The sequence below is a fragment of the Cheilinus undulatus genome, linkage group 4, assembly GCF_018320785.1.
Source record: "Cheilinus undulatus linkage group 4, ASM1832078v1, whole genome shotgun sequence".
Lineage (NCBI taxonomy): Eukaryota > Metazoa > Chordata > Actinopteri > Labriformes > Labridae > Cheilinus > Cheilinus undulatus.
The window spans coordinates 54,136,996-54,154,711 of record NC_054868.1 but is presented as its reverse complement, the minus strand read 5'-3'; positions in this window follow the sequence as shown (position 1 = coordinate 54,154,711).

The window sequence follows — 17,716 nt, the reverse complement described above, 5'->3', positions numbered from 1 at the left end:
TCAATCTCCCCCAGTAAGCAATAACTCTTTTCTTGGCTGTGATACTGAGTGGATATCTTCCCAGCTCTCCATACACCATGTTATTGCATGTTGACATTTCAATTTTTAAGATGTACTTAAGAAATTTAAGGTGCAGTTTTTCAAATAAATCTATCTTTTCGTTAACCCACAAGCATACAACATAACTGGCATAACTAGCTTGTCCAACAGCTCTAGAGCGGCATCTACAGGTAGACCATGCTTCCTACATTTACAGAGCATGGCGAACATCGCATGGGAAGCTTGCCTGTGCAGCTCCTCCAGCGCCCTTTTAAATGAGCCATTGTAATTAAAAGTTACACCAAGATATTTAAAGTGATGTACAATCTCTAAATTTTCACCGTTGCATACAAACTTCAATTTACTAACATCAGCTTTTCTCCAACCAAAAACTGTAACCTTAGTTTTATCACCATTAACTTTTACATTCCATTTCTTGCAGAATTCAAACACACAATCCAGAGCTTTCTGTAAGTCTTCTTTTGTTGTAGACATGATAATTGTGTCGTCTGTGTACATCAGTATCATAAGTTGAATGTAGTAATCAATAACTATGTCATTAAGGGTGATTGGTTGACAGCCATTCTGTTGTAAATATTCTTCAAGGTCATTAATAAATAATGCAAACAGCAGGGGTGATAAGTTTTCACCCTGTCTGACTCCTGCCAGGCTTGCAAAAAAATCTGATTTAGCACCGTTAACAAAAACACATGATTTGATATTCTCGCACATGCTCCTCTCGTACAACTTTAAGAAATTTACCATCATTTCCTAGTTTTAACAATTTCTACCAGAGTGCATCCGTCCAAACTGTGTCAAAAACCATACTATAATCAGTAAAGGAGCAGAACAGGCGTTTCTTTATATGACAAAACAAATCAACTATTTGTTTCAGTAAGAAAATATGATCAATAGTGGAGTAACTTTTCCTAAATCCTGCCTGGGCTTCCGTGAGTGTAGAATTTTCCTCACAGAAATTACATAATCTCACATTAAACACGGTAAACAATTTACCTGAACAGCTCAGGAGTGTAATGCCCCTGTAGTTGTTACAGTCCTCAGGATCCCCTTTTCTCTTGCAAATTAGTACAATTAAGCCAAGAACCCAGGTCTCAGGAATAATTCTGGACTCCAAAATGTTGTTAAACAAAGAAACATAAAGGGGGGTTTTGGCCCCTTGGGGGTCGCGAGACACTGAGAGGGGGTCTCCAGATGCCTTAAAAAAACTAAGAATAGTTTTGAAAGCACACTGTTCCCACTTTTTTGCCACTTCAAACCCATTTTTTGTCAGTTTTAAACCCTTTCCATCACTTTTTTCTGCCTGTTTTCTGCACCTTTAAACCAATTCTTGCCACTTTCTGCTTATCGTTGCCTCTGTTGACTCATTATTGCCTCAACCACTTTTTACTCTGTTTACCCTTTTTGTCCATTTTACCAGTTAACCCATGTTTGCTTTTTCATCCCATTCCATAATTTCCACCTATTTTTTGTACTTTAAAGCCATTTCAGCCACTTTTTAATCCACTTTAACCACTTTTTGTGCCGTTTTTTTGCCACCTTAACTTATTTTCAGTTATTTTTTTTTTGCCATTTTTATCAAATTTTTGCCACTTTTAACCCATTTATGTTCTTTAAAAATCCAATTTTCATTCTGGCAGCTTTTAAATTCCTTTTTAGCCATTTTTGTGCCCATTATTGCCACTTAAATCTATCCATTTTCTATACTGCTTATTCCATCCCGGGTCACGGTGGGGCTGGAGCCTATCCCAGCTGTCATTGGGCGAGAGGCGGGGTACACCCTGGACTGGTCGCAAGGCTGACATATAGAGACAGACAACACACTCACATTCAGACTTACGGGCAATTTAGAGTCAACAAATTAACCTAATGTTTGGTGGTCGGAGGAGGCCGGGGCACCCAGAGAGAACCCACATGTGCACGGGGAGAACATGCAAACTCCACACAGAGAGGCCCAGACCGGGAAGTGAACCAGCGACCTTCTTGCTGTGAGGTAACAACGCTAACCCCTGCACCGCCGTGCTGCCCCACTTTAACCCATTTTTGGTTGTTTTGCCACTTTTAACCCCTTCATGTTTGTTTAAAATCCAATTTCACCACCTTTTCACCACTTTTTTGCCATTATTAACCTTTTTCAGCAACTTTTAACCCATTTTAATGATTTTAACAAAAATCATTTCATTCAAAGAAGGCTAAATGAATAAATAAAGATATTTATGTACTTTACAATGGACCATGGTTTTGCTGATCCCAGTTTGGCTGGGTCCCAGAAACCTCCCCCTTCATCCCCCCTGATGGACGGCCTTGTCTGCACATGGCTTTTCTACAATGTTCACTGCTGTGTTCAGCCATCTCCAGGTACAGCGGGGGCCCCGGTCTCTGGCACCTTTATTTTGAAAAGGTTGAGAACCACCGGTCTAAGGTCTGTGATGTCGGGTTAGACTCAGAGAAGCAGAACGCCAGCGTTTTATCGCTGATCTGTTTTGGGTCAGTATTTAGAAACAGACTTCCTTTACACCGTTTTCACGTTCCTGACCCAGTTTTGGGAGCAGAAGGACGTTGCTGCTGCCTCTGAACAGCTGAGGCTCCCTGACTGAGGGCTGCTGAAGGCCTTATTGGATTTAGACGCCGCTCCTTCAATAAAAAGAATGAATTTCCCATAATTCAATAACAGAAATCAAGGCCAGCGGCCCAGTGATCCATAAACACTACGATGATGAGGTCATTTCTGCTGCACGCTGGAATATTAGAGAGGATTCAGAGAGAGGCGTGGTTGAAACGGCCTATTTTAGAGGAATTTCACCTGTTTGAGGCAGACAAGGAGGATCAATAACAAAGACTGGACTCTAGGCATGTTTTGCCATTTCCACACCTTTGGGCGTCCCCGTTATTTACACCAAAACCCTTCATGATGCTTCCAAACCCTACATTTCTTCAATTGCTACCATCATCGCTCAAATAACACACTTCATGCTTTGATTTTCCTGCAGGGGGGGATTCTGGCCCCGCCGCCCTGCAGGTCACGCTCCCCGCCGATTCACAAAAAAACCCTCATTTTCTTTTTTTTCCAACACACGGTGCCGTTTGCATGAACACAGACCGGGTCCAGGATCCCAGCTTCATTAGAGTCTGCTGATGTTTGAGGAGCAGCTCGTCTGCTGCTCTGCACCTTTTTAGGGCAAAACAGGACGGTCCTCTCACTCACACTTTAGAGGATGCCAGGACGGCCAGCAGGAGGCGCCGGCATGCAGTGAGATGTTTGTGTGTGATGTTTGAGGAGCAGATAGAGCTGCTGCTTTAACCCTTTCTACCCCAAAGACCCACAGACAGAGAACAGAGGGACGGCAGAAAATAACCTGAGTTAAACCGTTAAAGAATATAAAACCAAGCCAGGTCAGCATTTTGCTTTTAAAGCTCTCATTAATCATTAACAGGAAATGGGAGGGGGCTCCGTTTAAGTACAGTCAGGGATTTTTAACCTCAAAGCAGAAATACTAAATCTAGAAATACAAAAAAACATCAGTGTGCTTTCAGGAAACTCAGCGACCAAAATGATGAGCCATTTTACCTTTATTTGTTTTTGTTTTTTACATTTTTATTAAAAATAAATTTAAAAAAATAAAAAAATAAAAACTGACATACCAACTGTTTCCCCAGTTTTTTTTTTATCATCATGAAAACAGAAACAGAAAATGGAATTCAAAATTTGGTTCTTAATTTTATTCATGTTGGTTTTTTGTTTTTTTATATTTTTATTTTAAAAAATAATACATAAAAAACTGAAAAACTGACATACTAAGTGCTTTTATTAGTCATCAAAAAACAGAAAATCAGAAAATGGAGTTCAAAAATTGGTTCCAAATTTTATTCATGTCAGTTATTTTATTTTATTTTTCATTTTTATTAAAAAAAAACATTAAAAAAAACTGAAAAACTGACATACTAACTGCTTTCCATTTTTTTTTATTATCACAAAATTAGAAAAACAGAAAATGGCGTTCAGTTCTTTTTATTTTTTTTTCCTTTTAAAGAAAAACTTGAAGAACTGGAAAACATGTGACCTAATGTGAAAGTTAAACATTTCAAAATAAAAGGCTGTACATCAAAATAAAAGCCTACATGGTGACTTGGTGGATAGCAGGCCTGTTTGCTCTGCAGCTAATGTCAGTGGTAAATGTACTGCTGAATTAGTGCAGGGGTTCTCAACCTTGGGGTCCGGACCCTATTGGGGGTCGTGAGACGCTGAGAGGGGGTCTCCAGATCCCTTAAAAAACTAAGAATATTTTTGAATTATGCTGTTGCTACGTTACATAAATTTTACCACACTGTAATCCTTTTTTTATCACCTTTTAACACCAATTTTGCCATTTTGAGCACATTATTGCCACTTCAAACCCATTCTTGTCAATTTTGAACCCTTCCACCACTTTTTTCTGCCTCTTTTTGGCACTTCTAAACCAATTCTTGCCACTTTCTGCCTGTCGTGGCCTCTGTTGACACATTATTGCCTCTATCAACCACTTTTTACACCCCTTTTGCCCATTTTACCACAGTTATCCCATGTTTGCCAATTTATATCAAATTTTTATCCCATTCCAACTAATTTCCACCAAATTTTTGCCCTTTAAAGCCATTTTAGCCATTTTTAATCCTCTTTTACCACTTATGTGCAGGGTTTTTTTTTGCCACTTTAACTTATTTTTGGTTATTTTATCACTTTGATCAAATTTTTGCCACTTTTAACCCATTTACATTCTTTAAAAATCCAATTTCACCACCCTTTCTACTATTTTTTGACATTATAAACCAATTTTAGCCATTTTTATGCCAATTTAATTCTGTTTTTAACAAAAACTATTTTCATTTAAAGAAGGCAAAATTAATGAATAAATAAAGATATTTGTTTCTTTGATAAAAGAGGTAATTATTCAGGTCAAACATAAAATGTGGTTTTCACAGCTTAACGTTACAGTGGACCATGGTTTAGCTGACCTCCATGGGCCCCCAGTTTGGCTGGGTCCCAGAAACCTTCCCCTTTATCCCTCCTTAAAGACAGCCTTGTCTCCACATGACTATACTTGAAGGTTCCTGGCTGTTCAGCCACCTTCAGGTACAGTGGGGGTCCCTGGTCTCTGGCACTTTTATTTTGGGGGTCGGGGCCTGAAAAGTTTGAGAATTTTTAGTGGACTAAATTGTCCTGAGATGAAAAATCATTTAATATTACTAAATAAGAGTGGAGGTATTCATCCATGTACACTTATTTATTTATTTATGTATATATACTGTGAAATTTAACTATATGGCATTTAACTCTGTGCGCTGTCTCCTGTTTGAATATTGACATGCTTTTATTTTGAAGGAAGAGAGACCTCCAAGATCTAGCATGAACTGAACCAGCATGTCACTGTGTGTTGTTGTGTTTCCATGTGTCTGAAGATGTTTCTGAGAATGGAGTGTGTGTGGATGGGATTGTTTTTTTAAAATGGAGGAGGATAACCTGGTTTTGAAAATACCCGTGTGTGACTGGACCTGACCTGAGGCCGTTAGTCAGCACCTCGTTATAAAGAAGCTTCCCTTGTAGTATCGTTGGCTGTCTTACAGACAGACAGGAGGATAACGGGCTCCTGGGTGTGTTTGTTTGTGATGATGACTGTGTGATGAGCGTGCAGCTCTGCAGCCTGATTGGCCTCTTTAAGTGGAAAATATTTGAGTGAGTATGACGCATCGATGAGCTGGAAGCAGCCCACCAACACCATGCCTGATTTTATCAGGACTGTATGAAGAGCGAACAGTCCGATTAAGAAGAGAGCAGGATGGAGAGTCAGAGGGTCAGAGGAGTTTTTGAAGTGTCATCATGTCATACATGAACAATCTGTTCTGGTCATTCAGAGCTGACTTCACTGTAGTCCATGAGATCATCGGTACTGACCTTATATCAGAGCTCTCTGTCCCTCCTCTGAGTCTAACAGCAGTCCATCCATCCTCTCTGTGGCTCTGTCACGGTGGCCTGCTATCCCGACATCCTGATAAGAATGAATGGGGCCCAATAAGCCACCAGCTAAGAGGCTAGCAGTGCCTCTTTAACCGCTTTTCTCCCTCATGTTGTCATAAACATGCTTTTAAAGAACACGCCTATACAGTTTTAGTTTTATGAACTTCACAGGATGACATCATATTTTAGGCAAGAATGGAATGTTTTATAAGCTTCACATGATGGCATCATCTTTAAAGCTAGAATGGAATGTTTTATAAGATTCAAACGATGACATGCTCTTCAAGCAAGAATGGAATGTTTTATAAGCGTCAAATGATGACATCTTTGAATCAAGATTGGAATGTTTTATAAGCTTTACATGATGAAATCATCTTAAAAGCTGGAGTGGAACGTTCTATAAGTGTCAAATGATGACAATATTTTTAAGCTAGAATGGAATGTCTTATAAGCTTCAAAGGATGACATCATTTTTAAAAGCTAGAATGGAATGTTTTATAAGCTTCAAGGGATGACATCTTTTTAAGCAAGAATGGAATGTTTTATGAGCTTCAAATGATGAAGTCGTCGTTAAAGCAAGAATGGAATGTTTTTTTAAGGATGACATCATCTTTAAATCAAGATTGGAATTTCTTATCCTATAGTCTTCAAAGGATGACATTATCTCAAAGCTAGAATAGTGTTTTATAAGCTTCAAAGCAAGACATCATCTTTAAGGCAAGAATAGATTGTTTTGTAAGACTTAAAGAGGACATTGCCTTTAAAGGCAAGGATGGAATGTTTTATGAGCCTCAGAGGATTAAGTTTATTTAAAGTCAAGGATGGAATGTTTTATGAGCTTCAGAGGATTACGTTTAAAAGCAAGGATGGAATGTTTTACGAGCTTCAGAGGATTACATTTAAAAGCAAGGATGGAATGTTTTATGAGCTTCAGAGGATTACGTTTAAAGGCAAGGATGGAATGTTTTATGAGCTTCAGAGGATTATGTTTAAAGGCAAGGATGGAATGTTTTATGATCTTCAGAGGATAATGTTTAAAAGGCAAGGATGGAATGTTTTATGAGCTTCAGAGGATTATGTTTAAAGGCAAGGATGGAATGTTTTATGAGCTTCAGAGGATAATGTTTAAAAGGCAAGGATGGAATGTTTTATGAGCTTCAGAGGATAATGTTTAAAAGGCAAGGATGGGATGTTTTATGAGCTTCAGAGGATAATGTTTAAAAGGCAAGGATGGAATGCTTCATAAACATCAAAGGATCATATAATCTTTAAAGGCAAGGATTGAATTCTGTGTATGCTAAAAGATGCAGCATCTTTAGGCTAGTGCTGAATGTTTTATAAGCTTTAAAACATGTCATCATTTTTGTGGCTAGGATCGGAATTTTAAAGGATGACATCATCAAAGGCAGAGGATGGAATGTTGGTGAAGCTGTGGATGTTGGGGGATTTTTACTCTTATCATAGTTGGCAACTTTTAGAAAAGTTGATGGAACTGTTCCACCAGCTTCTTCATCAAAATACAGTCAACACGAGGGAGAGGATGCTGGTATCCGTGTGTTCTAATGACAGTAATATTTGCGGGTAAATTTAAATGTCCTTTTCCCTTTTTTTTGTGGTTTCAAAGACATGAAAAGTCAAACTGGTACCAAATGAAGATCTGTTTGTCCCTAATCACTTCAAACAGAAATAATCTGGATCCTTAAAAAGAGCCCTAACTCCCTGAGGAGGGCCTGAAGAGAGTTTCATATCTCCTCAGTATCTGAACAACCTAATCAGACATAAACCCCTGCTGATCTGTCCTGTAAACGTGGTTAAAGGAGCACGTTGTGTTGTTTTGAGTCCTGCAGGTGTCCATGTTTTTTTGAGCCGCCGGTCCTCAGAAACAAAAAGTCGCCTCTTGAAGGAATCTGACCACAGAGGACCCAGCCGCACTTCAAAGGAGTTTGTGAGGCGTTCGCCCTCCGACAGCGAGGTCACCGTCAGCTCTGAGGAGTCACCGCTCCGCCATTAACTCTGGGTGAGCGTGGAGGGGCTCTGTAGTCGGTGAAAATCAAACAGAGCCCAATTAACGTGATTGTAACATGTCAGTGATCAGCTGGACGCTAACTGACCCGATGTAACATCCTCAGGAATTCACGCTGTCATGTCCAGGGAGCCTGCAGAGGAATTTACGTCTGGATGACCACTCTGAAGACACGCTGCTAAACTTCGGCTTCAGGATTTACCCAGGGTTCAAAGAACTGGGGGTACACTGTGGGTTTTATTACCCAGAGATGTCTCAACATTTTTAAAAAAAGGAAAATGTGACAGCAGACTCTATAGAGGCTTCAGATCAAAACAAACATAGATGAGAAAGTCCATCAGCAGGACTAAAGCAAAGATCCTGGATTATTTCAGGTTCCTTCAAACATCAGAGTTCAGAGGTTTGATATGCAGGAAAAAGAAGGTAAAACACTGCAGCAACACCAGTCTTCCTCTACACATAACACCAGGCTAATTCACAGTTAGCAACAACAGCTAGCATGTGCCGCCAGTCAAAATTTCCAGCAACTTCTGCAAACGATCTGAAGATCACAAGCAGCACTTCATGCTATCCTTAGATGTCAACCACATAGCATACATCAGTGGTTTTCAAACTTTTTTCACCTAAGGTTAAGCTGAAATGTCAAGGCACACCATATTTAAACCAATACAAAACAGACTTTTAAAACAATGTTACAGTTAAGGTGGCTTACATGGGGAGATAAAGGGGGGAGCGTTCTGGGGTCCAGCCAACTGGGGAATCATGGAGATGGCAAAAGTGGGCGAAAAGTGGTAAAACAAAGCCAGAAATGGGTGAAAATTTGGTAAAAAGTGGCCAAACAACGGGTTGAAATTGGCACAAAACTACTTGAAAGTGTCAAAACAGTGGCAGAAATGGGTTTCAAGTGGCCTAAAGGGTTAAATGTTGTAAAAAGGTGGTAAAAATGGGTTAAAAGTAGGGATGCAACGATATCAAAATCTCATGGTACAATATCGTCACGGTATTAGGCCATGGTATGGTATTATTGCAGTATTGTCAAAAAAAAGATGACTTGGAAAAAATGTCATAGTGTGGAAAATTAAATGCCAGGAATGTTCAGGATAAAACACACTAACTGTAATTGAACACCAACAATGGTCTGGCAGTGTCTGCAAACAGTTTTTTGCATGTCCGTCCTGTTTACTCTTCGATCGTTTTTGTTGATCGCAAAACCAAAATGCGTCGATACTTCTGATTTAAACTTCCCAGAAGGTTCCACGAGTATAATTTTTTGGCTCTGCTCCCCCTCCATGCTTTCTGCCATGTCTTCCTATACTGCACAGGGGATCATGGGAGATGTGGTTTGCTTCTCAGACCGACCCACTAAATAGCGCTAGAAAAAAACTACACAAGTGGGAGTACTCCAAGTTCTTCATCTCCTTTTTTTTTTTCTGGCAGTGTAGACGCTGCAAGGCGTATTACAGCCCTGCGAGTTCTTGTTCGATACTGTCACATGCCACGGCATTATTGCGAGAATTTTGAAACGGCGATACTGCGATATTTACAATACCGTTACATCCCGAGTGAAAAGTAAACAAAAAGAGGCAAAATGGACAAAAAAAAGTGGTCAAACAAAGGCAAAAGTGGGCAAAAAGGTGGCAAAAATAGATCACAAGTGGCAGGAAAGTAGCAAAAAAGGGGTTAAAGGTTACGAAAAAGGTGGTAAAAAAGGGGTTAAAGGGGGTGGAAAAAAATGGCAAAAAAAAATGGCCAAACAATAGCTAAATTGGGCAAAAAGTGGCAAAAGGTAGCAAAAATGGGTTAAATGTGGCATCAAGTTCCAAAAAAAGTGGCAGAAATGGGTCAAAGGTAGTAATAAGAAGTGACAAAAATTTGGTAGAGAAAATGGTTAACTTGGTTGAAAATAGCATGAATTAATAATTTCAACACCAATTTCAACCCAATAATAGCTTGCCATGCTTTTCAGCTCTTAATGAGTTAACTGTAAGCCAGGATGCTAGCACCAATGCTACTGATCAAACACACATGCACTGACATCATCAATAAATCCCAACTGGGAAGGTCCCATTCTCCGGGGTCCAGCCAGATCTGTGGGCAGGCCTGGTTACAGTACTTGCCATAAAGTTCTAGTAATAATGTATTGTACAAATTTCCACAGCACACCTAGACTTGCCTCAAGGCACACTGGTGAGCCTTGTCACACCATTTTAGAACCACTGGCATACATCATAACGACAGCTGATTAAGGGGGAGGGGTCTGCAAATACAGCCGATAAAGCTTGGGGGAGGGGCTGGTGTGTTGGTGTGTAAATAAAGCTGAGTGTCATCGGCATAGAATGACAGCTGAGACCGTGTTTGCTGATGTTGGGACCAGGAGGTCTGTTATATCTGGTATATCCGGCCTGCAAGATCGTATCATATTTCTATTCTAACTGGCCTACCAGTATGAGATGAGGTCTGCAGATTTCCTCCAGTGTAAAAATGTAAATCTTACCTTGATGGTTTAAAATATCCTTAAGTCATGAAAATCTGAAACAGTAAAAACATTCTTATAAAAAGTCAAGAAAGTGGGAAAAGTGATTAATTTGTGTATTCATCTCATATTTGCATCTCAAAAATAAGACTGAAACTTAGTGTTTTGAATTTTTATTTTATACTTTGACCCTTTTAACTCATTATTTTTTGTTTTAAGTCATATTTTGACCTTTGAACTGTTAACTTCAGCTTTTTAATCCCATATTTTGACCTTTTAGACTTACAATTTTATGGTTCAGTTTTAACCCTCTCAGGCCCTCAGGTCAGGCTTAAATCCAGAATCTGACCCCTTCTGTGACTGAGTTTGACACCCCTGATGTAAAAGAAGCGGTTCGAGGACAGAGCCCTGAGGTACGCCTCTGTTTACTGGGGCTGGGGGAGAGCGGGACGGGTGGATGGCGACTGAGAGAGCTGTTCCAGAAATGTCCAGGGGTTGGGGCAGGTGTTTGAGGAGGATGCTCCTGTGAGGAGGTCGTTGGTGATTCTGATGAGACGGCCCTATGCTGAAGTGATAATCATCACAGCTTTCCATTCATGCTGACGAGGCCTATAGCCGTCATTGTTCAGGGTTCTGGGCTGGTTTGGAAGGCTGACTTCTCCGTGTTTCTCTCCACCTATTGCTGCTGTTTTTCTGCCTCTACAGCCGTGACGTCAGCGTGAGGTCACCTCCAAACTGGTCGTCTTTTACTGTTTAAGTTTTGATGCTCTCATTGGTAGATTAATTCCCTGAGGAGCAACAAAAGTTTCATTACTTGACTAAATGATTTTAACTGGCTAATACTAACAGACGGGTTCTGTCCCAGCTTTTATGAAGGTCAGATGATAATTTGAATCAAACGTTTCTGCCTTTGCATCAAACAGAAACACAAATAAGAGTCATCCATCCCTCAGTCCCCTAATTATCAATTTAGCCGTGGCGGGGGGCCCTGACATCACAGGCACCCCTCTCTGGTGTCTGTATGGATTATAAAGCCCTCCTACAGGGGTCGGCCGCCAAACAGTACAAAACAATTAAGGCTACAGCGCCGCTATCAAAGGCCGGCAGAGCAAACAGAGAGCCACGCATGGATGGAGCCGCGGCTGGACGGAGACAGAAATGAGAGCAGTCACATCAAAAAGCAGCAGAGCGGGAGTCTGACTCCTAACAAAGGGATGCAATTAGCAGGAGACATGAGGAGCACAACGCAGGGAGACTCCTCACTGAGACTGTTTGGGACACACGGGACCAGAGTCCACCTGGAGGACAACGTCCCTCCTGGTCTTGGGAGTTTATTCACAAAGACAGCTGAAAATGGGGTGACAAACCAGATCTGTTAGTTTCTGAGTCCTCCTGCTGCAGACGGATGATCCAGGTCCATGTCTGTCACCAGGTGGATCTGCCTCTGAAAGCTCCAAGCTGATTCACTTAAACTCAGTCAGAGTGACCGGACCAATCAGCATCAGAGGAGGAAAGAGGCGGTGCCTACAGGTGTGGTTTAGGGGAGGATGTGCACTTTTTATTTTTTAATGATTTTTGCTCTGTTCATGGATACGGCATGAATTTTGGAGAGGTTGTGTTTTTTTGATCATGTTATTTCCAGCTCAGCTCTGACATCCATCCATTTTTCTATACCACCTATCCTGTTGGGGTTCGGGGGGGGGGGGGGGGGTTTATGGAGCCTATCCCAGCTGTCACTGGACGAGAGATGGGGTACATCCTGGACTGGCACCAGTCAATCGCACAGCTGACATATTGAGACAAATAACACTCACACCTACGGCCAATTTAGAGTCACCAATCAACCTAACGAGCATGTTTTTGTTGGTAGGAGGAAACCAGAGAACCCAGAGAGAACCCACGCATGCACAGGGAGAACATGCAAACTCAGCACTGAAATGTCCATACTGGGAAGCGAATCAGGAATTATAGGGATTGTTCCTCTTTGCAGATTAATATTGTGCTTTGATATTTAGCCTCTTTTCATTTTGGATGAGTAGTCATACGTGAGCTTAACCTTCGACAGCCCACATACCACTTTATTTCCATTTACTACTTTGGAAAACCGTTGTACTGTGGTCTTCTTACTATAAGCTAACAGCTTAGCCTCCGCCTGGATGTTTACATCCAGGGAAAGGGTCAGAGAGGAAGGCTGCGGCCATTAACTGAAGCTACAGCGGTCTCTAGTGGTGGGTTTATTAAAGAGCATTATAGACAGGGACTTCAAGCCCATTTTTTGGATAATGCTATTTATTTTTTAGCAGAAGTTCAAATAAATTTGTTTGGAATACATTTAAATTCAATTCATTTTTGTAATTTTTTTTCTTTCAATAAAAGGAGCTGGGTGGTTTACTACAGCCTCACGTAACCTCACACATTATACCAACAACAATAATAATTGTTAAAAAAAAAAAAAAAAAATATATATATATATATATATATATACAGTGCTTAACAAATGTATTAGACCACCTGTCATATTTGTCTCAGAGACCATCCAGCATCATGAAGTGCTTTAATGCGGACTCTTTCATTTTCAGTCAGCTCTCCACGTTTTACCATTTTGAACAGGAATGAGGAATTTCAAACTGAATTCATCAAAATTTGAGCCGGCTCACTGGGCTTCTCTGAGAAGTCAGAAATGAATCAAGCATAACTTTCCTGCACTAAAACTCATTTTTCTGTTCAGGAATGACAGACAACTATAATGCTACTATAATGACAACTATAATTTGAAATATTAATCAAGAAATAATAATTTGCTTTACTATTTTTTTTTTTGTAAATCTGAAAATTCATGGATAACAATAATAAATATATTTTAGAATTAAAAATATCATTTGGGTTAAAGAGCTTCTACATATTGGTGTATTAACCATTGCAGAAACATAAAAAATGATTTTGGTAATTACCAATGCTGTTAATTTAGGGCAGCTGTGGAAAAAAAAAGTGGATCGGTGCATCCCTACCAGGAACCTTCTTGCTGTGAGGCAACAGTGCTAACCCCTGCACCACCGTGCAGCCCTCAGCTCCCACAGTAAGTCTAAATAAACTGTTTACAAGCAATAGTTACACTCAGAGCAGTTAATGCTCCATTGAAACCCATTCAGAATGACATTTTTGATCTCACTTCCATGAAAGCATACATGCATTTTATTCTGTCTGGGTGTCAATCTGGGCTTTTGCCCATCATTTTCACTACTCTCCACCAGATGGCGTCATTGTGACCATATTTTGCATATGGAGAGAAAACATGCTAAACATTCGGGCTGTCAATATTTATCTACAGTCACATTAGAATTTCGTTCATTATTTTTTACAGATTTTGAATTCTATTCAAATGTTTATGCTTATTTTTATTAATATGTATGTAAAACATTCAGTTGCTTTAATCATCGTGTAGTTACACTTTTGGCCACTAGAGGACCCTCTAATATTACATTACAGATTAAAGTGAGGAAATAATGAGCTAAAAGCAAAAGTAGTTCATGTTAATTTTTATGTTTAAGCTATCTGCACCATTTAGAGGCCTTTAACAGGTATTTTGGTACTGATGGTCAACTTTAAAATGAACGAACGGGTTAGACATTAAATGTCAAACAAAAATGAATAAAAATACACCGCTTACGGCAGTTATGACATCATATTTACAATGAACAAAACATTTAGAAATGTTGGCACTATCTTGTCCCTACATGTTTTTACCTAAAATCACGAGGCAATTCACATCTTCTGAATCAAGAACAGAGCGTTTTTTGTTCACTATGTCTCCGCCCTGACGGAGGTGCCCGTCAATTATTGCTTTGTTCATGAAAACCATGGTGGCATCTAGGGCTGAACAATTTTAGAAAATAATCAAATTGCGACTGTTCCTTCACTTTTAAGGGCTGAACAATTCTTTAAAAACATTGAATTCTGTATATCTCGACTCATATTGCAAATTGGATATGAATTCTTGCATTGCATGGTTTTTGTCATTCTCATATTTAATAAGAAAAAGTACAAAAATAAGAAGGTTGGATTTTTTTGTAGAGGATTCTAAAAAATGACATTTGAATGATTGCATATGTCAGGCATAATGTCACTGCTACAAAAAATAACAAATAATAATAATACTTTTTCATTGTTCAGATCTAAAGGTAACCCCACAAAAAGGCCTCCCTATCTAGAGACCTCTACATGAACTATTCATAGGTGTTTCATCCTGATTTAAGTGAATATGAGAGAATCTCATTTTGGCAACCTGAAAGCAAACAGAGCCTCACGCCCCCCTGAAATCTCTGAGACCCCTCAAAAGGGGTCCTGGACCCCAGGTTGGGAACCAGTGCACTAGGTCATATGTGTTGTGTCCTGATTGGTCTGTAATGAATCTGGCAGACAGAATGTTTGTCCAATCACCCTCTGCGTCTTATTTTGAGGTTGTGCCTGTCCACTGTCTACAGGAGGGTTAAAAACATGGATGTGAACACTCATCCAGTCTGTCAGTTCACTTTTTAGACTGTAACATATTATTTCTGCTGAATCCATCCTGTATCTTCATGAATCCACAGAGGAATACATGCAAACTGTCAGAAGGATGCAGGAAACAGCGTGGCGCCTGTTGCTGCAAACATTCCTGTATCATTCGTCCTCGTTTCTGTCCAGCAGCTCCGCCTACCACCAGGGAAAGGTCAAAGAGAGAAACCACGCCGTGGATCCTGTGGTGAAGTGGACAGGCGGGACGGTCGGCTCCGCCCGGCGCTTCGATCCTCAGCTGAGGGGACGGAGGACGCCAATCTGCCTGACCGACCCCCCTTGCCAACAACCTTTGATCTGCCTTCAACACAATCATGGACACCAAACACCCCGATGGCCAGGCCCTGGGCCCCCAGAGTTAGAGCAGATTCCACCACAACAACTAAAAGAAAAATTAAAAACACGGAAAAACAACTCTAATATCTGTCTGTCGTCTCTCATTATTAGAACACAGATATACAGCAATCTTTCCCTCATGGTGACAGCCCTCAGAGGGAAACTTCTGGAAAGTTGGTTGGAAGCACCTGCTTTTACTAAAGTTGACAATGATGGTCGAATACTTCATAAAAAGAGGAAAAATGTTGGGAGGGCCTAAAAAGGCAATGCTCTCTTTGAGTCTTTTAAAATTCCATCCTTGCCCTTGAAGATGATGTCATCATTTGAAGCTCATTAAACATTCTATTCTTGCCATTAAAGATGATGTCATCATTTGAAGCTTATAAAACATTCTATCCTTGCCTTTAAAGATGACGATGTCATCATTTGAAGCTTTTTAAACATTCCATCATTGCCTTTAAAGATGATTTCATAATTTGAAGCTTATTAAACATTCTATCCTTGCCTTTAAAGATGATGTCATCATTCGAACCTTATAAAACATTCAATTGTTGCTTTAAAGATGATGTCATCCTTTGAAGCTCATAAAACATTCCATTCTTGCCCTTAAAGATGATGTCATTCTTTGAAGCTTATAAAATATTCCATCCTTGCCTTCAAAATTGATGTCATCATTTGAAGCTTATTAGACATTGCATTCCTGCTTAAAAGATGATCTCATCATTTGAAGCTTATAAAACAATCCATTCTAGCTTTAAAGATGGTGGCCTCCCTGAAAGTTAATAAAAACATTTCATCCTTGCCTCAAAGATGATGTAACTGATAGAAGCTCATAAAATTTCTCTCCCTACCTCTGAAGATGCTGCATTATTTTAAGTTTATAAAACATTCCATCCTTTCCTCTCCAGTCTTTTGGCCCCAGCCCAACCAGAGCCCACAAGGTTTACTGTCTAAATAGTAAAAGGTGTTTCTGACAACATGAGGGAGAAAAGCTGCTAAAAAGGCACTGCTAGCCTCTTAGCTGGTGGCTAATTGGCCTCCATTTGTTCCTTTCAGCATGCAGGGAAACTAAAGCACAACTAAAGAGCCACAGAAATCAGCCAATCAGCTAACCACAGCTGCTTCTGGAAGTTTAAGATGAAGTCTCGGTTTCAGCAGCTGTGCGGCGAGCTCAGGAAATCTGATCAAACAACTAAAGACTAGAGATCAGGAGGACATTTAGAGCTGAAGCAGAAAAAAACCTAGGAACAAGGAGGCAGTTAAGATCTGAGCCCAAAAACATCATGATCTGAGAAGAAAAGGTGCGGTAAATTATCTGTAAATAACAAATGAGACCAGTCAGGTCTATAAAGGTGACATTTCCTGTTATGAGCAGTAGAGAATTCTGGGTACTGTAGTCCCTTCCTCCTCCTTTTTGGGGCCTCCAGGATTCCATCTCCCTCCTGCTGAGCATCCCTCCCCTCTCTCTCCTCGGCCTTCCTCCAGCCTCGTACCACTCCAGTCTCGCCGTATCATGGTCTCGCACTCTCACCGCATCATAATTAGGCCATGTAGCGAGTTCCCCGATAACGCGTACAGTTTATTTTCTGTCTTAATTCCTTATCAGCTGCATCGATCGCAGCGCGTCGACTGATCTGGGGCGGCTGTCTGGAGAGCAGCGATAAGCCCTGAATGTGTCTCGCTCTCTGTGGGGGGTGGAGAAGGGGGGGGGGCAGCCTAGGATTAACACCTTATTAGCTCCACAGCCTCAGCCTCCTTTAAAAGGCCCACACCTCCATGGCTGACAACTACAAAGCAACAAACTCTGAGGAGTTGAAACCTAAAGACAGACAGATTCTACACGAGTTCAAGATGGCACACACACTAAGGTTTTTAGGAAAAGTAAGAATATTTTATTTTAGATTTATTTTCCAAGGCTACCCTAAAAACTGTCCTGGCCCCTGATAAACCCAGAGAATGGCTCCTGATAATACCAGAGAATGGACCCTGATAAACACAGAGAATGGCCCCTGATAATACCAGAGAATGTACCCTGATAAACACAGAGAATGGCCCCTGATAAACCCAGAGAATGGGCCCCTGATAAACCAGAGAATGGCCCCTGATTACCCCAGAAAATGGGCCCCTGATTACCCCAGAGAATGGCCCCTGATAAACCCAGAGAATGGGCCCCTGATTACCCCAGAGAATGGCCCCTGATAAACCCAGAGAATGGTCCCCTGATTACCCCAGAGAATGGCCCCTGATAAACCAGAGAATGGCCCCTGATTACCCCAGAAAA